Source organism: Lutra lutra, chromosome 13 (genome assembly GCF_902655055.1).
Source record: "Lutra lutra chromosome 13, mLutLut1.2, whole genome shotgun sequence".
NCBI classification, from domain to species: domain Eukaryota; kingdom Metazoa; phylum Chordata; class Mammalia; order Carnivora; family Mustelidae; genus Lutra; species Lutra lutra.
The window spans coordinates 27,012,644-27,039,307 of NC_062290.1; the positions used below are offsets into that span (position 1 = coordinate 27,012,644).

Sequence of the window (26,664 nt, forward strand, 5' to 3'; positions counted from 1 at the left end):
GAATTAAATATTTCGTTTTTTTCCTTCTGCTTGTACTAAACTGTACCCAAGATAAGATGCTGTGAAGACTATTATGAAGAAGAAAAGACTGGAGGCTTAAAAGATATTGCCAAGGAGAAAACAACTCAGTAAATATAACGATTTATAGAGATAAATACATAAAATAAATATTCTAATCTAATATTAATATAAAAATAATAATAAGATAAATATATTTTATCTTTATAGGTTAAATCAGGCTATACACTATTTAACTTGGAAAGTCATTGTTGCTGACTTGCTGGAGGTCTATCACAGATCTTTTTTTTTTTAATATTTTATTCATTTATTTAAGAGAGAGAGAATGAGCGGGGAGGGGCACAGGAGAAGGCAGAAAGAAACTGCAGCAGACTCCCCGCTGAGTGGGGAGCCCTACACAGACCTCTATCTCACTACCCGGAGATCATGACTTGAGACGAAATCAAGAGTCAGACACTTAACCAAATGAGCCACTCAGGTACCCCGGTCCCTCACAGATTTGTCAAGAGACTCCAGACAGGAGACTTGACAGAGTGGTGGATCTTGGGAGACCGAGGATGGTCACTATCTGGTGCAGTAGCTCAGAGAATCCGTTTCTTCGGTAACTCTTTCTTTTTTTCATCCATATTAGCCAAACAAGAACACCACTTCCAGTAATGCTTAATGAGCTCTCAAACCTTGTACGGTTGTCTCTGAGTGTATTCACCAAAAATGAGTGGGCAATATGGAAGACTTTGTCAAATTATTTTTACTCCTTCCTTTGCCAATCTGTTTAATTGCCATGAAATCTAATCACAGCATGTCTTCCTTTAGTTCCTGCCTTTTCCCTTTCACCACCTCTCTCCTCAGCCCATGGCCATCCTTTCCACAGTGACTTGCCCTCCTCAAATTATCTGGGTATTTTTTACAACTTGATGAGACTCCTATCCGATGTGTTACCCTTTCCAGTGTTTTATTTTTTAAAAAAGATTTTATTTATTTATTTGGCAGACAGAGATCTCAAGTAGGTAGAGAGATAGAGGAGGAAGAAGGCTCCCTGCTGAGCAGAGCGCCCCATGAAGGGCTCGATTCCAGAACCCTGGGATCATGACCTGAGCTGAAGGCAGAGGCTTTAACCCACTGAGTCACCCAGGCGGCCCCTTTCCAGTGTTTTAAATCCTGCCTTTAGCTGTGCAGGCTTTTGTAGCCAGTGCAGAATATTTCAAGACTCAGTGGATAGGTAAGGATGCTAGGTGGAGGTGACAGAAGAACAGATTATTATTATCTACATAATAATATTGTCAACAGGCAGTCATAAGGACCAGGAAAGAGGATGAGTGATTCCAATCCCCCAAGAGATAGGTTGTTTGTCCAGTTGATATTCTTGGCCAGCACTTTCAACTCTCACTTGGGAGTTCTAATAGAAATCCAAGTTTTAGCAATTCTTCTTGCACTATGAAGGGAAAACATTAACAATATGGAGGGAGCAGTGAGCTCTTTCAGTATTTGTGTATTAATGAGGCCTTCTATTACTATGTCCAGCCATCTCTATCTCCTCGTCACAAGGAGAAGGAAACCATGAAGAGACAAAAACACAAGTACAGTTAAGTATCAAAATTAAATGGAGAGTACAGAAAGATAAATTCACAAGTTGAAAAGTGTTTTTCAAATAAAAGGAAGGGCACCTGAGTGGCTCAGTCAATTAAGGGAATGACTCTTGATTTCAGCTCAGGTCATGATCTCAGGGTTGTGAGATCAAGCCCCGCGATGGGCTCCATGCTCACGGAGGATCCTCTCCCTTGGGCCCTCGCCCTGATCATAGGCTTTCTCTCTCCCTCTTTCAAAAATAAATAAAATAAATCTTTTTTTAAAATAATAAAAAGTAAAAGGAAGACTGGCTTCTGCTTCCAGCCATGACAGAATTATAGGTATTAGAATTACCCTCATGAGCAAACAATACGGAGCAAGAGTTTGGACTTTAGACACCAGACAACTTGGAAGAGGCGAAATATATGAGGTAAATTTTGCATTCTCCCTAGCTTTCAATTTGGTGGCACTTTCCAAATCATAGCACAGAGAAGTAGAGACCAAATAAAGAGCAGAAGTCTCATGATGCGCAGAAAACAGAATTTCACGGCTGCTTAGGTAGCTGGGATTTGTGAGGCAGAGTAAAGTGAAAACTATAAAGAGTCTAGAAAAAATATCAATGGAGCATATTTTTTAATCTTGGGATAGGGAAAGAAATTTTAGGAGACACAATGTCTTAATTATAAGAAAAAAATGATAAATTAGATTCATCAAAATTAAGATATTTTGCTTTTCAAAAGACACCATCAAGGAAATTATCAAATGACAGTTTGGAAGAAAAAAGATATGTATATGTAAATATTTGTGTTTACGTGTATATATATGTATATTTGTGCGTACATTTATGTATATATCTGTGTATATACACATAATTGTATATGACAAATGTATATATACTTTATAAAAAACTTGTAACTCAATAATAGAAAGATAACCCAATTTTTTTGAGTGAGCAGAAGACTTAGACACTTCAAAAGGAAGATCTGCAAATAGTTAATAAATGCAGGAAAAAAATGTTCAACATCATAAGTCATCAGGTAAATGCCAAGGAAATCCATAATGAGATATTACTACACACCCACTAGAATTGGTAAAATTAAAAACATCACCACCAAAAAAGGCTATTGAGTAACTACAACTTTCATACATCTCTGTTGGGAATTCACATTGTACATCCACATTAGAAACATGTGAGTGATTCAGAGTAATAACCCATAATCTGACGTGGTTGTGAGCTACACAGGTGTATATATTTGTCAAAACTCATGAAGCAGTGTGTTTGAGATCTGTGTATTTCACTGTATGTAAATTATACCACTTTGATTTAAAACAGAAAAGGAGAAAAAAATCCTCAGGGAAAATAAACAAGAGAACAACTCATAATATGGGTATTGAGGTCGAGAAAGTGAATGACTTCAATGACAGAAGTTAAACTTTTTTTTTTTAAGATTTTATTTTTTTATTTGACAGACAGAGATCACAAGTAGGCAGAGAGGCAGGCAGAGAGAGAAGGGGAAGCAGGCTCCCTGCCAAGCAGAGAGCCTGATGCGGGGCTCGATCCCAGGACCCTGAGATCATGACCCGAGCCGAAGGCAGAGGCTTAACCCACTGAGCCACCCAGGTGCCCCAGAAAGTAAAACTTTATTTTGGAAATCAGAAGGTCTCATTTATTTGTTTTCAGCAAATTGACGAGACCAATCAACTGTCTGCTGACAATCAAAAAAGTTTTTGATAATAGATCACTGTGTATTTTTTATCATAAAACCCAGAGGATTTCAAAAGATTTGATTGACACAAGATTTCTTCCACCCAAATCTACTTATTTATGCTCTAAGATTTCTTAGCACTTCTATAAAAACAAAAAATAGGAAAATACTAAGGGGAGGGGAAGAGAGAAGTCTAGGATAAGTGACAGGATAGCGCGCAGCTGCAAGTTAACTTCTTTCTCTGTAAACCACAGACTACAAATTCTCATCCCATCGGTTCATCTGCTCTTTAAGGGCTTTGAAGTCAGAAAGGCAGAAGCGAAGTCCCCAACAATGTGGTTGTCTGTAGCTACCATTTTGTGGGCATACCCACAGCATCTCCTCTCTTCTCTAGTGGTGGCAAATTAATAGTTTTCATTGTCTGGCTAACATTGTTGCTAGAAAATGAGTCCAGTATGTTACAGAAAAGGAATGAACACAACTGAATTAAAACAACAAAGCATAAAAACCTCATCTATCCTAGGGAATAGAAACATATTAAGCCCAGATTTTATTTATTTTTCCAAGTGGCATTTGAGAAACTGGTTGGCAGGCCAAATCCTAAGGCAGCAAAGATGCAAAGGGATTCTTGTCACTTACCACTTAAAACCCAACCATGTGGCCACTTCTTAACATCAGAGACATCATCGTAATACCACAATGTCTCTCAGTGGTCAAGAGATATCCATTTCCATTTTTTTAAGTTCCTGTCATATTAAGAAATTTTTAAAAATCCCAAAATAGAAAAAAAAATTTTTTTTAAGTAAATTCCAAAATAGTTTACAAAATGTTAGAATATTTTTAATGTTAGTACTTGGCAAATTAACACTAATACTATGAACACTAATTAAAAAATCATAATAAAATATAATTATGAAGGTCACACCATAATTATCACATTTATGGAAAATACATTTCATAGTGCACTTCTGACCGTGTGATCTGGTAAGATTTCAAGTCCAAAGGGTAGTTCTGTGGCTTACGTGTTTGGAGTTAACATCAAAAGTATGTATATGAGACCTAACTATGCACTTAGGACAGACTTAACATCTTTCACAAAATTAACTCAATCTAGATCATAGTTCTAAAAATAAAATGCAAAACTATAAAACTTCTAGAAGAAAAGATGGGGAAAATATATCTGACCTTGGATTTAGTGATGCATATTTATATGCAACACAAAAAGCACAGTCCATAAAAGGAAAAAGGAGTTTAGCAGAGTTTATTATTCTTAAGTAGAGTTTATTAAAATTAAAAACTTTTACTCCAGGAAATTCATGGTTTCCAGAATAAAGGGACAAGCCAGAGACTGTGATAAATATTCACAAACATATCTGATAAGAACTCATACCCAAAATAATCAAAGAACTTTGCAAACTTGATGATAAGAGAACAAACAATGCAACTAAAATGGGCGAAAGATCTAAACAGACAGTTCATCAAAGAAGACATACAGGTGGCAATAAAGCATATGAAGAGATGCCCAGTCTACGGCCATACCACCCTGAACGCGCCCGATCTCGTCTGAAGAGATGCCCAACATCATTTATAATTTGAGAATTGCCACCTAAAACCACAACGAGATACCACTACACACATATTAAAATGGCTAAAATCTAAAAAAACTTAGAATATCAATTGCTGACCAGGGTGCACAGCAACAGGAACTCTCATTCACTGTGTCTGGGAATGCAAAATGGTACAGCTTCTTTGGAAGACAGCTCGGCAGTTTCTTTCAAAGATAAACATAATTGAACCATAAAATTCAGCAGTCCCACTGCTAGGTATTCACTCATCTGACTTGAAAGCTCAGGTCCACATGAAAGCCAGCATGTGAATGGTGATAGCAGCATTATTCATACTTTCCAAAAATTGGAGACAACCAAGATGTCCTGCAACAGGGAATGAAAAACTTTTACATCCATACAACGGACTACTGTTCAGAAATCAAAAGCAATAAGCTATTGAGCCGTGCAAAGACCTAGATGAATCTTAAATGCATGTTGCTAAGTGAAAGGAGATGGTCTGAAAATGCTACATATTATCTGATTCCATTGTTAGGTCATTTTGGAAAAGACAAAACTGGTGAGCCAGTAACCAGATCAGCGATTGCCAGGTTTCCAAGGGCGGGATGGGCAGTGGACGAAAGTCATTGAATTGGTAAAATACAGAGGATATTTTAGGGTAGGGAAACTATTCCATATGCTACTAGAGTGAAAGATACACGACCCTATGTATTTGTTAAAACCCATAGAACTTTACAGTATCAAGAACCTTAAAATACAAACATGTAAAAAAAATCATTTAAGTGGTCAGAGGATATGAGAATGGAATACAGAATGTGACAAAATAACTGAATTAAAATACATGAAACAACTTCACTCAAAAGGGTGGGGGAGGAAAGGTGCTGACCTAAGTCACTTTGGAAATGAGTGGTGTCTGTAAGCCTAAAGGCAAGAGGAACGGCCCATCGGTACGGCTCTCTGGTACAGTTGTCTCCCATGGTGGGCGGGTGGTGAGTTAAGGATCCTGAGAGCACCACACGTGTGTACTGGAATCGAGCAATTAAGCAAATGATTGGCAGATGGTGGGAGCCAGGTTTCTCCCTGTCAGAGTGGGAAGTTACAGACAAACAAGATTAGATTGATCCATGTGGCAATCTACCAAAGTTGGAGACGTAAGTATGAACTCATGTTTGGTTTAATACAGAAACAAATGTTCACATACGGGAACACTTGTGGATGCGTGTATATATACACACATTCTGAGAGGCCTCAGAAGCAACAACAAGCACACAGTAGCGGTCTGCACTCCCTCTTACCCTGCCCCACACCCCTCCCCCTATTCTAGCCACTGAGTCCTCAAGACTCACAACAGACTAAGGACCCACTTCTCTCATCTCTAAGTACTCTGTGCACTTCATTTTCTCCCTTCCCAGGTCCTGAGAGGACCAGCTGGGAGTTTTGTTTTTGGTATTTTTTTCCTACCCACAGCACATTAAGGTCTCCACCGGCTGGGAACTATGTCTTATTGGTTCGCATCATCTCTGTACACGGTTGCTATACTAAATTCATGGGAGGACGTGTTGCATTCAGTTCCTAATTCTTATGGACCTCCCAAGTCTCTCCCATCTCAATATGGGCGGTAAGTAAAGTCTCTCCTCTCTAGACCACGTGGGTTTGCTTTTCTTCTTATGAATTTGTGAAAATCAAAAGAAATAATGCCTACAAACTGCCACTTTAAAAAAAAATATTGCCTTTAACCATAAATATAGTTGCTCCAATGTGAATCCTATGTATCGGCAAAGCGGGGTCCCACCATTTAGTGGCTTTGGCAGGTTCGGTGTTCCTCCAAGCTCCTGCTGCTTCTTAATTCAGTTGTATGATCACCTAAAGCCCAGGACCCACCCCACAGAGCACGGTCAAAAGAGGATCCCAGAATGGGGTGCTGAAATGGGGAGGGAAGTTCGGAGACTGGCCCTTGACTCTGATGACTGCAACCATTTCTTCTGATGAAGCAATTTCCATGGTTTCAGGAGAACCAGAAGCTGCCATTCCAAAGACACCTGGACTCTGACTTATTAATCTGCGTGGGCCCATGACGATTTGTTCCCCTGATTCTTAGAAATCAAGAGGGGAATGGAAGTTAGAAAGTTAACCTTCATTAACCCCAAACATAGATGAACCCAGATGAATAATACTGCTCTGCTCTTAGTCTTTTGCCAAAACACCACCCCTACAACTCTGGGCTGGAAATACCAGCCATATTCCTATACGGAGCAGTTGGCAGATTCTCATCCGAGGCTATGAGTGCGAAGTGTAGGTATGTGTGTACCAAGCATTTGAAACCACCCTCAGAGACAACATGAACATAGGTGGGACCCAACATATCTGTTCAACTCACAAATCAATAAATAAATTAGTCTTACTGGCTAATAGCTTTAGCAAGGGGAACCTGGCCAGACAGGTGTAAAGGATGCATTTTAGGGCAGAATGAGAAATAACATTGAGAGAAAAAATGCTTTATTAAGTGACTTTAGAGTAGCTTGATGTTAAGTAGATGTAGTGAATTTTGGCAGGAAAATTATAAAATACATTCTGTTCTTCCAGAAGAGTTAGTGCAGTTTTAGAGCACAAAAGTGGCCCAGAAATACAGAATGAGTTAGCTATTGGGAGACGTATATGAACACATCAAACTTGGAACAGTGAAATGAAATTTTCATAGACTCTGATACACGAAGAGCCAAAAGGGCTCCAAGAAAATAAATCCCTTCTTTTATGGATCAGAGGTAATCATGCTTGCCTTACAGAAACTCCACCCACAATATATGTGTTTGTTCTGGATTGGGGTCTAGGCAACAGTATTTTTCTTAAGTGGCCCCAGGTCATTTGTATTTGCATTCGGGGTGAAGATATCATAATAGGGAAGTCGCAGAGACGAAGGGGAGTAGAGCACAGCACAGTGAGACAAACCACAGCCAGATCCTCTCCTGGCCTGTTTTATTTTTGGTCTTTTACTTAAAGGTTAGTAGCTCAGGTTTATGCTGTCACCATGCAGGCCTTTGATTACTGGGCTGCTATTTGCACTCTTGCCTGGTACCCCTCAAATAATAGGGGCGGCCTGGAACCTCAGCCACATTCTATAGGAAACTGCATACCTCCTTGCCCCTCACAAGGTCCTATTGCCCTGAAAGCATTTTCAGACACAGAGAGAGAGGGATCTGGGGCTGGATGTGGAGAGAAAATGACAGGTGATTTGAACCCAGTTCTGGCCTTCCCCAACCTCACTCAAGGCCTTTCTGAGACTATTTGCTCCAGGCATTGGAATGACAAGTTTCTGGAAAGCCCCCAGCATCATCAAGTACTTGCAGAAAGGAAAACTGAGGTTGGTTCATGGAGAGGAAGGGTCTTGGTCAACCCAGGAACAACAGACAGCCTGGGCCAATGCATGCACCCATGCCCCCTGGCTATTCTTTGGAATGAGCTTGGGACTCAGGCTCCCCAAAGAGCCCTCTCCATCCCCCCAGTCAGGCTGGGGTGCGCCATTTTTCCGAGCCTTAGCGTTTTGGTCTGTGACTGGATGTGGTCCCACCACCTTCCCAAGGTGCTCAAAGATGAAGTGTTCATAGGTTGATTTTTACAGCCCTGACCAAGAACCTCTCTATGCAGAGGGAGACAAACAGCCTTACAATGGCCCAGTGTGCATGGAGCTCATGGATACATGGCCATGGAGTCCATGTGTTCTGACCATGCCACGTGATCAGTTCCATCCTAACTGGAGCCCTAAACCCACATATCTGATGTGTAAGGGCCCTGGCCCACAGGCAGGCTGAATTTGGGGACAGAGATGTCCCCTTTTACATGGCTTCGCTACTCTCTCACCTTGCTATCCTTTCCCACCCTCAAGAGCCCTAAGCCCCACACCACACTTCAAGGTGGGTATTCAGTGCAGGGTTCCAAGCATGCTTTCCTCCCTAGCCACTGATGGTTCTACTCCGGACACAGCAGGAAGCATGAGAACAAATGGCACAAGGCTTGGGGAAGCCAGGCAGAAACCCTCTCCACCCCCCAGGAGCCCCTCACCCACAGCTTGTCAATACCCCCAGCCAAAAGAGCTTGAGTATCTAACCGCATGTCAGACTGTCACTGAATGACAGTATGCTTTTGGACTCTGGATATTTAAACATGTTTACTTCATTTGGACTTTAAAAACAAATTTCTCTTTCTGAAAATAATTCATAGATTTAATCTGAAAAATATTCAACTTTCAAAAGCACTCTTGAGCATCCTTCAAATTTTTTAAGTTCAAGTTTCACAGAGTGAAAAGGAAAACCATCTGATGGAAACAAAAATCCATTGAAAAAAATAAAACATACCTCACTCAAATGAAAACAGAAGGCAATTTAAACCATATTTCACAGATAATAGATACCATAAATCCTTGTCTGACCCATTAACAAATAACTTTTCAAATTAACAAACATCTGATTTTTAGACATAAAACCCCCCAATTCCTATTTTATTCTTATAATTCACATAGATTGATCAAGATGGACTGCCTGATAGTGCCAGTGGGATTTCCCTTAATTTTGTGTGCTTTAATCTCTCGTACTGCCATTGAGAAAAGTTGGGAAACATTCTTTAGCTCGGGAGCAGACATTCAGAGAAACTCTTCTCTCTCTGTTTCTCCCATGACATGTTCCCTTTGTCCTGCCTCTGTCAATAAAGGAGAAGCTATCTTCCGATGATCTTCCTTGAGGTTACAGGGCCTACACTTTGTTAAGTCTGCCTTCAAAAGCAGTTACGCTAAGTGAGAGAAAGACAAACACTGTACGACTTTACTTATCAAACAAAACAAAACCGAAGAGAATCAGACTCGGGGATCCAGAGAGCGCACACCGGGAGCTGCCACTGGGGAGGTGGGTGGGGCAAAGGGTGAAAGAGGTGACTGGGATTAAGAGGTACCAGCTTCGACTTACAAAATAAACAAGTCACAGAGATGTAACGTACAGCGTAGTGAGTACAGTCAATGATACAATACGTCTGTGTAGTGACAGATGACAACGAGGCCTACCAAGGTCATCATTTCTTAAGGTATAAAAATACCAGATCACTATGTTGCACACCTGAAGCTAATATAATATTGTAATTTAATATTGTATATTATAATGTTGTAATATTGTATTTGTAGAGTATTGTAATTTAAATGATAAATGATAAATCAATGAAAATTGTTTTTTAAGCGATTCATAGCTGAAGTCCAGTTTATGTCTGCCGAGTGCTAGACTGCGGCACAACCATTTTAATGAGCAAAATGGATCTCGACACGGTTTACTCACCCCTGTTGATTTACTGCGGTCATGACAATGACGGAAGTGCTCAGATTTCCCCGGGCCGGCTGATCTACAAACCAAGTCCAAATCATGGTCATCTTTGGCATCCTCTCTCATCCTTTTAATGCACTTGCTGCATCTCACCAACCACTGGCTTAAGAGAAAAATCTACTGGATTGACACAACCCTTTTTCTTAGGGACGGAGCCAGCATTGTGCAGACTTAATTAGGATGGAGGAACCAGAAGGAAAGCTAAGCCGGTCAGGCTACAGCCGTTGAGTTCCTGAATCACGGAAATCTTTCTTAGGTATTTAAGCACTTTTTGTTTCCAGGGAAGGGCTTCAAGGCAAAATGGGCTGTATATTTCCATTGAGTTAGGCACTCTGCGGTGAGCTTGATCCCTCGTGTGACAGGCTAAGGGTCACTCACAGGGAGTAACGAGATGGATTCAAATATACATCCGACCACAAAGTTCCCCCAGACCTCGAGGGCCAGATTTCTCCCCTTTGTGGCATGTTGGCTTTTGAGTAATTATTATAAAGTGTCTATTTTAAACCGTAAATAAGTAATAATGCCAAACAGCTACAGGGCACAGCCTAGAGAAATGATTGATGGGGCAGCTGTCCGCTCTGCTTTCTATCACTCTACTGGTCTGAAATCCAATGTGCCTGTTTAAATGGGGCACATTAGCAGTTTTATAGTGACTAATAGGATTGCCACCTAGTAATTCAGAACCCATGGCATGTCTCTGTGGGGGAGAGATCAGATTTCACTAGGGCCAAAGTTATTAGGAAGGTGGGGACAGCCAGGGCATGCCTTTCCAAAACAGAGTTCCCGTATCTGATACTTAGAAATGCATCACTAGAGAACATCAGCTCCACCCCCGCTCAAACCTGAGTCTCAAGTTCTGCTCGGAAAATAGCATACAGGATGTCCTCTGAGAAAATGACAGATTGGAAGACCAGGATCTGTCTTTACACTATTTTTTTTTTAAGATTTTGCTTATTTATTTGACAGAGAGAGGCACAGCAAAGGAGGGAACACGAGCAGGGGGAGAGGAAGAGGCAGGTTTCCCATGGAGCAGGAAGCCCGATGTGGGGCCTGATCTCAGGACCCTGGGATCATGACCTGAGCAGAAGGCTGATGCTTAACAACTGAGCCACCCAGGTGCCCCAGTCTTTATACTATGGAAAAGCACAGAAAAATATCTGTAGGCGTGGCAGGGTGCTAAATGGTGCCGAACCTTATTATTTTCCTTGGAGGGGGATAGGTTGCTGGGAGTTTGATTCTAGTGGAGAATCTAGTGAGTCAACTTTAATCAGATTAATTTTTTGTTTGGGAAAGTCACTGAAATGGAACCTTTTAATTATATGGACGCAATGTAAATTTCACCCACTATCCTGAAAGAAGTGTGTTATTGAATTTGTTTGTTTCTGGTGGAAGTTTGAGACTCTGAATAGGCAAATGAGGTGTTGCAGCGTCTCTTTCTGTACCTTTGGAATATGATGAAAAAGGGGTGGGAGTCTTTGCACCAGAGCCATGATATCTTAGAGCCAAAATTATCTTGGAGGAGACTTGTTCCAGACTCAACCTATATATTGTTGGAAGACCCTCTGACCAGCGTCCCTGCACCATTGTCCCATCCTGGTTAAAGCAAATTATTTTTGGTGTTTTCTGGTTGTTGTGATAGAGCAACGGTTGGCAAGCTAAGCCTAGGGGCTGGCTCTCTGTATTTGTCAATAAGGTTTTACTGGAATGCGGCTCTCTCTATCCACTTGTGTATCATCTATAGCTGCTTTCACACGAGAGGGTCAGAGTCAAGCAGTTGCAATAGAGATCACATGGCTCCACAACCCTAAAATATTTACTATATGGTCTTTAAAAAAAAAAAAGCTTGCCTACCCCTAGAGAAAAAGCAGTTCACTGTGTTAAGAGTTGCCTACCTATAATTAGAAGATGTATTGATTGTCTTCAGGGAGCACATTTGGAGCAGAAGCTGCAGAGAGAGTCTTCCTCATCAAGCAAACCAGGCTCAGCATAAGCCAAACCAGTGAGTTAGATGGGTATGCCATCCTATTCCCATCCCTACATCTTTCAGGTTTTGATGGGGACCTTTAACTCTGGGATTTCCCCCAACAGTGAGGCACTGCTCTCGGTTTGCTATTTTCGCAGGGAGAGAAAGTTCTACAGACTTCCATTTAGCTCTTCCTACAACACGAGCCACTACTCCAGGACCAAAGGCCAATATATGTATTCTGCCAAGTGATGTGTATATTATAGACATACGCTTGTAACTGGGGACATAATCACAAAATGTGTTTAAGGTCTCCATGAGCCTATAGTAGGGGAAGAACTAGGGTAGAAACTCAATGTATTTTCCAACCCCTGTAAGCCCTATTCTGACAATGGCTTTCTAGGTCTCCAGTAATTAGTGCTGACTTTATTTATCCAATGTCTAATAACCCCCAAAAGATTTGGCTATTTTCCTTTCCACAATCCATTTATCATGATGAATGTCTGCTGGTTCCTTCAGGGAACTCTAAGAGGAAGAATCACAATACAAACTTGTAACAGGGCCTTAGCCTGGAGGGTACCTAACCTCTCTGTATTGGTGTATATATAGACAGACTGCAGCCTGGAAATTGGATGGGGGTCTTGGATTAATCATGTTTTTTTATTTTCTGTATCTTACAATGTTTTGAGATCTTAAATATCATGCTGTCAGGGACAGACTGCCCTTTTGGGGCTAGCTAATTGTTAGAAATAAAAAAAAAAAAAAAAGAAAGAAAGAAAGAAATAGCACAGGGCTCGGCAGGAAGCACATCTTTCATATGCAAACAAACAATCTGGAGTCTACTTGTCCCCCTTCCCTCCTTACCTAAATCTGTCACATCAAACCCATATTTCTCCTGCCCTAAATCACTCCAGGGCCAGTTGCCAGACAACTACAGGCCACCCCCTACAGCCCAGAGTTCACCAACATTATTCAAACTAGCCAATTCTAAACCATTTACCCTGCCCTCGACCAAAAATCTCATGCTTTCCCTGTGGCCCTGGATAGCATGTCCCCTTCTCTCAGGAAATATGTCATAAAATTCTTTCAAATAGCATTGGTTTCTCTGTGTCATTACTCAGGTTTATAAACTAAGACCCAGGCAAAAAACAGAGCCATGTCTCTATTCTGGTAGTTCAAATCAGGCCTCTATTAACCAACTTTACATTTTTATCATTCTTACAAATCAAATATGTTGACGGACTGCCCATCCATTTCTGTCCTACTGCCCTGTGATGAACTGACCATTGTCGAAGAGTCCCGTGGATCAGATTATTCTGGTTCAGATCCCAGCTTTGTTGTCTAGTGTTGTGTCTATATAACCACCCTCCGATTCCCACACTCAAAATAGAAAACACATTTACACTTTCACATCCTACGCTAAATCCTAAGCCTATGGAGAAGAGATACCATAGGCTTTTACGAAAGTGTCGATGCTTCATTTCCAATATATTTATCAATGGGATAGAGTTAATAAGTCCAGATTAAATGTGATATATCCCCTCCACATCCTCAACTTCAAAGAGTTGGGATTTCTTCTTCTATATAATATCAAGGGAATCCTGGCATCTCAACTTCATTTAGGATGGCCACCACTGAATCCGGATTCCAGACACTAACATAAGCAAACAACTCAAGCTCCTCTATCGCTTGAGTTAGCCCATGAAATCCAGAACACTTGCTAAGAATACCTGTATTAACAGGTTTGACTTTTTTTTAGTACTCTCTTCTTTCTTCCTTTATCTAGCTACCTGAGAATGCACTCCTATCCCAATTCTCAGACTTCAGAAAGAGAGCTATAACTTGGCAGTCTTTCAGTGCTCTTCCCAGCCATTACTTGATTCACAATGGTCTGGTAACAGTTTTTGCAACACTGCGTCATTAGCTACAGTGGTCAGGCCCTAATGCTTAGCTGGATTTTCACAATCTTCAGCCCCAACTAGGGCATCTAAGAAAATTCCAGACTCCTCTATTGCCTTGAAAGTCATGTGCTTGCAACCACTCCTGACATCAATTTAGCTATCATTGAGGGTTCTTATAGGAAAGCAAAGTATCAATCCCGAGTCACACAGGTCCAAAAGAAAATTGTTCAAAGATATTGCACATCTCATTGAATTTTTTTTTAATTTTATTTATTTATTTATATGATAGAGACCACAAGTAGACAAGCAGGCAGAGAGAGAGGAAGGGAAGCAGGCTCCCGGCTGAGCAGAGAGCCCGATGTGGGGCTCAATCCCAGGACCCCGGAATCATGACCTGAGCCGAAGGCAGAGGCTTTAACCCACTGAGCCACCCAGGCGCCCCTCGTTGAATTTTTAAGAAGGCTGGAGAACAAGGCTGAAGAAAACTGGAGAACAAGTGGGATCTACCTCTCCCTAGGCTTGGAAAGTGAAGGAATTCCCAAAAATGGAGGAAGGGAGTTCAAATCCTGGGTTGCCTCAAAAGCATGACCCCTGCCCACTGCTACATATTCTGTGCACAGTCCAGCATAGTAATATATATATGTAATGGTTGCCTAATAAATGCTCAGAGAGGAAGTCTACCCATTCCCATTGAAGACTGGGAGAATACACTCGATTTTTTTCTTTCTCTGATTTTGGACAGCCGCACACACATTTTCATCTGGGCAGCTTGGGCTGCCATCATTTGTTCCTGAAACCAAATCTTGATTTGTTTTGTTTGTTTTTGTTATATTTTTAATCTAAATTCAATTTAACTTACATACAGTGTATTATTAGAGTCAGAGGTAGACTATAATGATTCATCAGTCGCATAGAAACTCCCTGCTCATTACTTCTAGTGACCTCCTTGATTTGTTTTTAGTGTGACTTTTTAACTCACAGAATGTTACAAGGGGCTTGAGAGATTAACAAAATCCCTCTTCCATTCAGCATAATCTCCTAAGGAATCCCTCATACATGATTAAATGGTGTCAGTCAGAGAAGCTAATTTAACAAAAGCTTTAACTATGTCTTAAAGCAAACCCAATCTACCTCCCCAGATAGCTTTAATTTTCACTTGGTTCTTTCTTATACCGAGTTGAAATTTAATTTGCCATAACTTCCACCTGTATGCTAATTACGCTCTTTAAAGTAACACAGAACAATTTCACTTCCTCTTTTCCAAATCATAACCTCCAGTATAGCCCAGCAACTTTGATTTCCCCTCCTCTTCACCAGGTTTAACATCTCTACTTCCCTCCCACCCCCTTCCTCTGTGCTGAGATTCCAAGTGTCCATCTTTGCTGATCATCCTGTGTGAAATCCCACCAGTTTATCAATACCTCATTAGCTGGTTTGGATACATGTTGGTGAATACACTTAAAAACTATTTTTAACATATTCATCACATATTTTCCAGAAGACTTCAGTCAACCCTAAATTCTTACCACACTAAAAGCACTGGCTTTTGTGTGTTATGTTTTAAGATGAAACCAGAAACTTAACATTCCTGGACATTCCTTTGCCTCTTTAGGTGCTTTCTGTTTGTTTATTTTGCATATTTTTACCGTATGCTCTGGGAATGGTGGCTTCTTGCGGAAATCAAATCCCCGATTTCTTTTCCTAAGGTAATCTCATAGCTTGAGAGCTGAATTAGAAGGCTCCTAGGAAACATTTGTAGTGGCTCCTTGGTCCACATCTGCAATGTACAAGGCATTTAACACACCAAGGGAAGTGCACAGAGAGAGAAAAAAATACAGAGAATGTGTGAATGGAAAGCAGGAGAGACAAGATCTGTTTGTTTTTGTCTTGTGGTGGGGATGCTTTTTGTTTGTTTTTAGTGACTCTTGGTTTGCAAAGTTAAGCAACCTGGAGAAACACAATGAAATTAACGTCTGTTAAATTTCCTGAAGTGGGGGAAGAAGTACCAGTAGCAACTGGAAGGAAGATACACTTGGTAATTAGAGCAAAGTTTATGAATCCACATTTAGAAAATATTTAACTCCTCTGAAGGAAAATACATCAGAAATGAACAAATCTCTGGGGCGCCTGGGTGGCTCAGTGGGTTAAGCCGCTGCCTTCGGCTCAGGTCATGATCCCAGGTCCTGGGTTCGAGCCCCACATCGGGCTTTCTGCTCAGCAGGGAGCCTGCTTCCTCCTCTCTCTCTGCCTGCCTCTCTGCTTACTTGTGATTTCTCTCTGTCAAATAAATTAAAAAAAAAAAAAAGAAAGAAATGAACAAATCTCTTCAAGGGATTCAGAAGTAAATTGCCAACCCAATAGGACATTGAACATTTTATCTCCACAGCTTGTTTAGCTTCCAGGTAAGAAGTCAATTATGTTTTATTTGTGATCATTAATGTTGTTCAAAAACTTGTTTACAATGACTCAAAGCCAGCCCCTAAAATCTCTTAAATAAAAATGTAAAACTTTACTTCTGCTTCTGAAATATATAGCAAACACACAGTATTTAACATGAGCCAGATCTTGTTCTAAATATATACACATATACAATATTTATATGTGTATATATAAATATATTTTGTATAATATATATGTACATACATATATAGTTTAAATACATATAAACCCATTTAACCTGAGGCACAGAGAAGTAAAGTAACTCACCCAAAGTCACACAGCTAGTAATTGGTGGAGATGGAATGTGAACCCTAGTTGGCTGACCCCAGAATCCATGTCCTTAACCATTTCACTGCTGTGTCTCTCAGGACAACAAGTGGAACAAACCTGAACATATTTTACTCAATTGTGAAGAAGAAATGATGCACTGACCAACTTTTTCAGTCCCAGAGAAAACTGCCTTGAAATGCGCCCTTCTTACCCTTCCTAAAAAACAAAAAACAAACAACAACAACAAAAAAAAACAAGAATAAATAAGGTGGGAATTTTTATAGCGCTGCATGAATTGTGTGTGTCATTTTCCTTTGCCACACCGAATATTGAGGAGAGCAAAGTAACGCTGTTTTTTTCCACGGCATGAAGGCTCTCTTGGGTCTGGGAACACATCTTTACAGTCTTTAGGTTGCCAGTTAATGACGTCCAATTTTTCAGACTTGAGACATATGTCACTCCAGAGCATCTCACTTAGCCATAAAAATTGATAGCACTGGGTTCATGTTGTAAGTTAAAGAATAATTTATCAACCCATAGAACTAATTTAAGGTGTCCTTCAGAGATAGAGCCACACAGATGTGCTTTGATGTGTCCCAATAGCCAGACCAAAAGGACGACATATCACCACCGTAAAATATATATTTATTTTCCTGCCTCCAGTGCAATATACATCTCAGTTCCAATGTGATAGCCCAAAAGGCAATATGCCCTGCTTGCCGTTGTAAGTACCATTGCAGACCCACGGAAAAAGAGCACAGGAGTCAAATTCGATCAGGAAAAGAATGGATGAAATAGTGAGCTTTTGAAGGGTTACTTATGAGATACTTTTCTTTGTCCACAAGAATTAGTTTCCAGTAAGACTCAGAGAAAGACCACAGCTTCAAGTTTAAACCAACAGCACATCTGGGTTGGAACTCAGAGGGCAGAGCGGGAGACACGGATCCCCAGTGCCCACCACATCCATTTCAGTGGGTTTCACTAACTCATTCACATGCTGGCTGCCGACTCAGGAAACCAGGCCACACCTGTGCCTGGTCTCTCACCTCCTTGTTCTCTTAAGGTCACACTGCTCATCCCTCCTGTATCCCCAATTTCGCTTTTATATGGTATGAGAAACTAACAGTATCTCTTCTCAGGCCTAGGATTTTGGAAGCGATTGACAGTTGCCCTCAACCTTTACTTTCCCCACTGAACTTTGATACAGTTTATTGGCATAAGACTGATTTTAGATAATTTTGAGAGCTCTTTTCCAGAGATCCCTGCTCCAAAACCTGATGAATTTGTACATAATAATGCCATTAGATTTTTACAATTGCTATTTCAAACTGCTGATTGATACTATTAACTGAACACATTTATTCTATCAAAACATACTTTTCAGTAAAGACCAGAAGAGCTGACAATCTTAAACATATTCATCTACAGTGTTTTCCCATTAAAGTATTAGAAATGGTTGGCATCACGTGATAATCCAATTCAAAAGAAGCCATGTTCCTACAGATGTTGTAGGTAGATCGAAAAGAAGAAAATGTAAGTCATTGCCTAAAATCTTCAATTAAATTTTTGGCATTAGAGGAGAAACTTAATTAACTTTTGCCTTCAAGAAGTTTAATTTTTGTCAGCCCCTGGTGAGCTCAGAAGTGCTTGGGGAAAAGACTGATAGAGTATTTCCAGAATAAATAAAAGAAGAAATCTTTCTTGCAAATTCTCAACAGAATTAACTGACTATAAAATAAGGCATGGAGACACTGCAAGGAGAGGAAATACCAGCTTGGACGCAGATGATTCACCTTGCCAAACTGAAAAAACTTTTACTGGTGGCTTATGAAGCAAGATATTGTGCTAATCAGTTACCTCTAGGTGATGAACAAAAACAAATGACTGGCCACTCATCCCTTTGAAGCCAGAAGAGGGAAAAGCTTAGAGGGTGCTTTTACAGACTTTCCTCACATCCCAGCTTGGCTGGAGGACCAGTGGACTGGCTTGACATCCAGACACGGACACTGACCCCCGGTGAGACCACGGTGTACACCAAGGGGAAGGTTATTCATCAGTAACAAAAGCACAAGCCTTCTTCATTGCAGGGTGGCTTTGAATATTAAATAGACAAAATCTGTAGAATACTTATCAGGCAGTTCTGATTTCTGGTTCTGCCTGCAGGAAGTGTGGAAGTAGCCATGCCGTCCTAACAAGTGAGAAACAGCAAACTAAAAACTCAACAAGGCAGGGCGCCTGGGTGGCTCAGTCGGTTAAATGCCTGCCTTCAGCTCAGATCATGATCTCGAGGTAGAGAGTCTGCTTCTCCCTCTTCCTCTACCACCCCCCCCCTCCTTGGGCTCTCTCGTGCTCTTACTCACTTGCTCTTACTCTGTCTCAAATAATTAAAATCTTAAAAAAAGAATCAAGATCAACATTTAGATCTGTAAAAGAAATAAGATCACAGGCCACCAGCTGTCCCCCCAAACTAGAAAGACTGACAGGTGACTACAGAGACTCACAGCTTACTAGAGCAGAGACTCATGGTGACAGCTCCAGGGAAACCAGTGATGGTCAGGAAAACCAGAGTGTGAGGGATGAGTTGTTGGAGGCTCAGTGTGGACAAGCTGGAGAGACAGAAGCTCCAGGGGGACCCAGTCACTTCTGTGAGTGTTACTAGCTGGAGTTCTATGAGGTTTTTATGGTAAGTATCAGAGAAGAACTCTCTCATGCTTCTCACAGGGGGAGAGGTAAAGGAACCATATCCTCTGTTCTTCTTGACAAGGTCCACCTGTAAGAGAAGCTGTTTAACCAGAGATTAATCTGCTGGAGTCTTGTGAGAGCCTAACTGACCTGGGGGGAGAGAAACACGTGACTCCAGCCCCCTTCATCCATCCCGTTCCACCCAAAGGGTGGAAAAAACTGAGAGGCACGTGGAAGTTTAAAGTCCAGAGACAGGAGCTTACTAAAGATTGAGACTTAATCAGAGGTGTATAGAATGCTTCCCCTCCCCCCATGCCTAACTACCACATTAGTAAAAGCCTATTTACGACAGTTTCTTTTACGCAGTACATCATGTCTGGCTCTCAAGAAAAAAATTCTGAGGCATATCAAAAGATAAGACAATTTGAAGAGACAACAAGCACTGGAAGCAGACATGGCAGGGATGCTGGAATTATTTGACCAAATTAAAGCAACTATGATTAATATGCTAAGGACTCTAATAGATAAAGTAGATGGCATGCAAGAACAGATGGGCAATGGAAGCACAGAGATGGAAATCCTAAGAAAGAGCCAAAACGAAATCCTTGAGATTAAAACACTATAATAAAAATGGGGAACTTTTTGATGGACTTAGTAGTAGACTGAATACAGCTGAGGAAAGAATCTTTGAGCTTTGGGCTATAACAATAGAATCACCCACAACCAAAATGAAAATAATAAAACCTGGAGCATGGGTTGTGTGTGTGTGTGTGTGTGTGTATGTATGTGTGTGTGGGCGCACACGCACGTGTGTGGAGAACAGAATATCCAAAAATGTGGGACAACAAGTCATGCAAAATACATGTAATGGAAATACCAGAAAGAAAGAAAAGAATTAAAGAAATACTTGAAGCAATAATGACAGAGAATTTTCACAAAATTGATGTCAGATATCAAACCACAGATCCAGGAAGCTTAAAGAACACCAAGTATGATAAATGCACAAAACAAATCCAAACAAAACAAAAAAACACTATACCTAGGTATACCATATTCAAACTACAGAAAAACAAATGCAAAGAAAAAATTCTGAAAGAAACCAAACACACACACACACACACACACACACACACACACACACATTAGATACAGAGGAACAAGGATAAGAATTGCATCGGACTTCTCCTCAGAAACCATGCATCAAGAAGAGAGTAGAGTCTAGTGTTTAAAGTATTGAGAGAGGGGGAAAAAACACCAACCTCAAATTCTGTAACCTGTGAAATTATTCTTCAAAAGTGAAGGAGAAATAAAGACTTCAGACAAAAAAAACACTAGGGAATTGTAGCCAGTAGACCTGCATTTCAAGAAATGTTAAAAGAGGGACACCTGGGTGTCTCAGTTAAGCATCCAACTCTTGATTTCGGCTCAGGTCAGGATCTCAGGGTCATGATCCCAGAGTCGTTGGATGTAGAGCCTGCTTAAGATTCTCTCTCCCTCCCCTCTGCCTCTTGTGCTCTACCCATTCTTTAAAAAAAAAAAATGTTAAAAGAGGTTCTTTTTTTTTAATTAAATATTTTATTTATTTATTTGTCAGAGAGAGAGAGAGAGAATACACAAGCAGGCAGAGTGCCAGGCAGAGGTGGAGAGAGAAGCAGGCTCCCCACTGAGCAAAGACCACCCCCCACCATGCGGGACTCAATCCTAGAACCCTGGCATCATGACCTGAGTCCAAAGCAACCGCTTAACTCACTGAGCCATCCAGGCATCCCTAAAAGAGGTTCTTTTGAGAAAAGATAACTAATATACATCAGAAATTCAAGTCTACCTAAAGAAAGGAAGAGGATTAAAGAACAAATAAGTGAAGGTAAAATAAAAAACTTTTATTTTTCTTCCTTTTAATTGATCTAACTGATAACAGTTTGTTCAAAATAATAATAGCAACAACGTATTCAACTGTGAATGCTTATATCATAACGCTGGTGGTACAATATTATTTGAGTGGACACAGATTAGTGGTACATGTATACTGTTATGGGGAATATATTTTAGGAAAACCACTAAAAAGATTTTCTTAAGTATACTCAACATGCTAAGAAAGCAAAGAAAATGGAATCACAACATGGTCAGTTAAAACCACAAGAGGGAGAAAAAGTGTGGAAGACAAAAATAGGAACAAAAGAACAACAAATAAAAAACAGTAACAAATATGGTAGATATTAACCTGACTATATCAGTAATCACTTTGAATGTCATTGTTCTGTATGCACCAACTGGGAAAGAATTATCAATGTGGATTGAAAAACAAGATCCAAATATTTGTTGTCTACAAGAACCCCACTTACAGGGGAGCCTGGGTGGCTCAGTGGGTTAATAAGCCTCTGCCTTCGGCTCAGGTCATGATCTCAGGGTCCTGGGATCGAGTCCCACATCGGGCTCTCTGCTTGGCAGGGAGCCTGCTTTCTCCTCTCTCTTCTCTGTCTGCCTCTCTGCCTACTTGTGATCTCTCTCTGTCAAATAAATAAATAAAATATTTTAAAAAAAAGAATCCCACTTACATAAAGACACATACAGATTAAAAGTAAAGGGACAGATAAAGCTATACCGTACTAACACTCTCAAAAAAAGGAGGAGTGGTTGCATTAATTTCAAACAGAGCAGACTTCAAAGCAAGGGAAATTATCAGAGATATAAAGAGATTCATTACATAATAAATGGATCCATTCTTCAAGAAGACATCACAATCCTTAACACATGTGTGCCTAACAACATTGTGTCAAAATACAGACAAAACTGATAGAATTGCAAGAGAAACAGATGAATCCACTATTGTAATTGAAGACTTCAACAACCCTCTCTCAGAAATGGACAGATCCAGCAGAAAATCAGGAAGGACACAGTTGAACCCCACAGCACTGTCAGTCAACTGGACATGATGGACATCCATAGACTATGTCACCCAACAGCAGCATTCTCCTCAAGTTCAAATGGAATATTCACCAACACAGACCACATTCTGGCCCATAAAAGGCTTCTCACAGTGATTGTAGGAGTGAGAGAAATGGTTGTTGTCATAGTTCTTATTATTAGTAAAGGATGTGAAAATAAAACATTTAAACCAAGAATTCTGCAGAACTACATTCTAGAACATTGGAAGATAAGCAGATTGAGACCTGAGACAAGTACAATCTCTCCTGCTACCACTACCAGTGACAAGCAGCTCCCATGCAGCTGTTAGATGAGAGAATGGTATCTGTGTAATGAGCAAACTCTGTTGGCTCATTGGTGAGTTTACCCGGGCGAGGGGGACAGAACAGGAAAAACCTCCAGCAGCAGAGGAAAAGGCGCTACGTTTGGCTGCTGCATAGGCTGGAGCCCTTTCAACTCAATTTTTAAGAAAATTTAAAGTAAGTGCCTGTGGCAAGGGTTCCCCCCACCCCCTCCACCAGCCTTTGGTGCTCTCTGCTGGTGACAGGTGCACTCGGGCTGCTTGGATCTGCATCATCTCAGAGTCCCCAGAACAGCATCTAGCCTCTACTGGTTTGGCACCACTTTAATACTTCCTGCGGCCTTCTCCAGCTACCCCCCACCCCTTCTCAGTTCTTTCTCAAGGTGGCCATTCTTGTTTTCATAAGGGCTGTGGTTAGAGTCTGCACAGGTTTTGGGTGGCCTGCCCCTAATCTTAATTTCTTCATAAATCTGGTTATGTTTTAATGCACAGTTTTGCAAAATGCATTTTTTCCAGAAATGCACACATTATTTTATAGTAGAGTCTACCCCTAATTTCCAACGAAAGCATCTTCATTTCATAAACAGCACCACTGGCAAGAAAAGGCTGAGTATCAAACATTTCTTAACAAAACAACTATCAATAAATACTAAATACCAGGTTTGCAATAGGATCAATGCTCAGAGCTACTGATAGAGAGAATGAGAGGAGCATGAGTTGCCAGCTCTATTCCCAAGAACCTTCTGAACCAGCAGTGAAGGCTTGCAGAGTCCTTGTACTAGGTGAATGAGTGATAGAAGCATTTTATGCTGTGACAATGGTGTGGCACATGTAATTAGTGCCCTGGGTACTCAAAGGAAAAAAAAGAAAGGTGCTCTCTGAGCTACAAGGCTAGGGACATCTTCAGAATAAAAATGTACTCTCCCAGGCTCATTCATTCAACCCCATTATTTAGTGAGCACCTACTATGCACCAGGCTCTATGCCAAGGACATAAATCAAATATTGGCCATGGCACTTATGGAGCTAGCCAAGAAGGCAAACCTTAAATAAGTACAAGATATATTTAGTTGTTATTTTGCTAAACACTCAAAAAAAAAAAAAAATCAAAGTCAGAGGAAATTTAAAAGGATGAAAAGACAGGTCATTCCTAGCTTAGGGATTGAGTTTCACAGTTTTCCTGGTATGTCAACTGTCATAATGGCATGGCCATGTGACTCTTCCCCTCATGCCCTTTGGTCATGAAATAGCCAGGGACCCTTTGGTCACCTCCAAGATGGCCACCACAGGACTCCCAACATTCTGCTTCCATTCATCCTGAATGCTATTTACAAACTCTTTTATGAAGAGTCCTCCTTACCAAGGAGCATTGAAACCATAGTATTCCTTCTTATTATTACATTGTGCATATTAATAACTGATTGTTCTGATAACCTACCAATACATTTGCTCTTAACTGTTACACAGAGCTGTCTCGTTATTCCAATTGGCAAAAATGCTGCCTTGTGTGTGGGATCCCATACCTGGACCTTGGAAAGATGGTAAATACCCAGGCAGCTCTGTGCAACTTAATTAGGAAAGAGCCCTGGACATCTGGGCTAAAGGAACCCAATGACTTACGTGAAGGGGGCATTATCTTTTCATTCACATCCATCTCTCACCTCCTTTCCATGCAGTAACTGGGCTTTTGTCCCTCCAGAATTGAGAAAAATTTGTATAGATGGGCAGAAAAAAAAAAAGAAGAAGAAGAAGAAGCTTCTGGAAGACAGCTTCTCTTTCATTCTTTTATGAAAGCCTGAGTCATTCACAAGATTGAGGTAGGCAGTTCAAAGGGGATAGTCAGAGGCATTCCAAAGGCAATTAGAAAGAAGTTTATGCTTTTGCAGGAAAAGAAAGGCAACAAAGAAATGGGTGGCCCTGAGTTGGCCAAAGTGGTAGAGGGCCGCTGGGTTTCTATCCACAGCTGGCTTCCTTGAGTGCCCTGAGAGGCAACTGAGGGGAAGGAACCCCAGAAATCTAAGCCTCAGGCAAAATTTATCCTTCCCCAAGCATACCTCAGACTTATCAGGAACCCTGGAAGCCAGACACACTTGAGTTGGCTTGGACTCCAAGCATCAGAGAGACATCTGGAGTACCAGTTTCATGTAAGACCTACCCTTTCTCTATAAGGACTTTTGCATGGTTCTGGAAGAAGGTAGGGAAAGAATGCTAGTAATATCTGAGGATGAATTTTGCACCAGTCCAGTGGAAAGGGGGCTTGGAGTCAGATGTGATTTGATTTCAGATAAGTTGAGTTTTATGACAGGCATTTACTTTATGCAGGCCTTTGGAGACTGCAAGGCATACCCATTGTACTTCATCTTGTTTTCCATTCTTTACTTGGCACAACTAAATAATTAATTGCCTTGATAGCCTATCAATATGTCTTTCTTTAATTGTTAAGTGGGTGTTAATAATTCAGACGTCTACTGGTGACCTCCCAACACTCCTGTGATTTTTGCAGGCCTCAGAGCTCTTTGAAGAAGGTCTGTCACTCTGGAATCCAGAGTCAGCTAAAAGCTTTCTGGTTTTGTCCTCTCTCTAGAAGGCATCGTGCCTGCCAATAAGGGCTTGGGGTTAAACGGAAGATAAGAGTTCAAGGATTTTGAGCCCCTGATTCAGTTAGAGTAAATCAGGGTAAGAGAATCAGATATGTCACTGTTGAGTGCATTCTCCCAGACCTCGAGGACATCTTTTTTTTCCTCCTAAATAAGCTGAAGAACTCTGTCATGGGAGAAATCTCACTCCTGGGATGTAGGGTTGCACTAAACCCTTTTACTCAACTTAACCCCCATTTCAAGCAGAAGTAGGTGAGAATGAACAGGTAATGTGGTTAGATATGCTTCCAACGGATCCGCTGGCCCTTTTCTTCTCCCATCGTCTCCTCCATGAGATGCTCTGTTCCTAAAGCAGTGGGGGCAGCCTAGTTGAATGCCAAGTAGTGCTTCCTTCTGCTGTGAATTTTTATGGGATTTCCTGACCCTTAGGTGTCTCAGGTGGAACTCTCACCGCTTCAAGTGCAGCTTCTTCTGATAGAGGTCATTCTGGCCGTTTTAAGGATGGAAAGTATCTTAAAACAGAATCCAATAAAACCCTCCTCACAAATAAAGAAATTAAAGACAAGAATCTTGTCTAAGACTAATCAGAACAGTTATGGAGGAAACTGGGGCAGGAGGCAGGGTCCCAGTCTGGTGCTTTTTCCCCATCCCTGTCTCTTCAATTTGTCATAAATACTTCTACTTTATTTCTACCCTGTTCTCTGATTCTCAGAGTTTTGCTTTTTTTTTTTTTTTTTTTTTTTTTTTTTTTTTTTTTTTTTTTTGCTTGAATCTAATTTTCTCTGTGGCATTTTGGGAATCCTCCAGTAACTGCGCATCAGCAGGAAGATTATTTTAAGCTGAAAAAATCTTGCTATTCTGCAAGCTCTGAATATCATTAATTTCCATATGTTCTGAGAGTTATTAAATGTTTTTCATGTGTTTTTATCCCTGATATCATCTCCTTCTCGTGTTCCCTGCTGACGGGGACCGTATCACCTATCCAGGTAGAATGTTCTGTTGCGTTAGTGCTCCTCTGTTCTTAAATGAGATTTGACATTTGACATCTGGGTTCTCTGTCTGCTGCAGACGTGGCTCTGAGCCAGACTCAATTTGCTGCTTTCATCAAACTATTTGTCAGCCTTTGAAGTTGGGATGCAGTATTACTCATTTGTGATGTCACTGTGCTAGGCAGAATTTGAGAAATCAAATACTGTAAATATTCATGATGAAGAACATTTATGGTCAATACCCAAAACTGCCAGAATTAGTGGTGACAGCGACTGCTGAAATGAAATAATACCTGATTCTCAGGGTCTGTCCACAAGCTTGGTTCTCTTCCCCCAAATGATGGCGGCCCCCAAGTTCTGCATTAGCAGGCTGCAGAAATGATCGC

The 26,664-nt window shown here is 40.8% G+C and overlaps 1 long non-coding RNA gene across 1 annotated transcript; it reads left to right on the forward strand.

Moving 5' to 3' along the window:
* The first annotated feature begins 10,107 nt into the window (after positions 1-10,107).
* Positions 10,108-12,632, forward strand: LOC125082865 (uncharacterized). Its single transcript, XR_007122129.1, has 3 exons — positions 10,108-10,468; positions 12,137-12,211; positions 12,334-12,632. It is a non-coding gene; the product is annotated as an uncharacterized LOC125082865 (long non-coding RNA).
* The last annotated feature ends 14,032 nt before the right edge of the window (positions 12,633-26,664 follow it).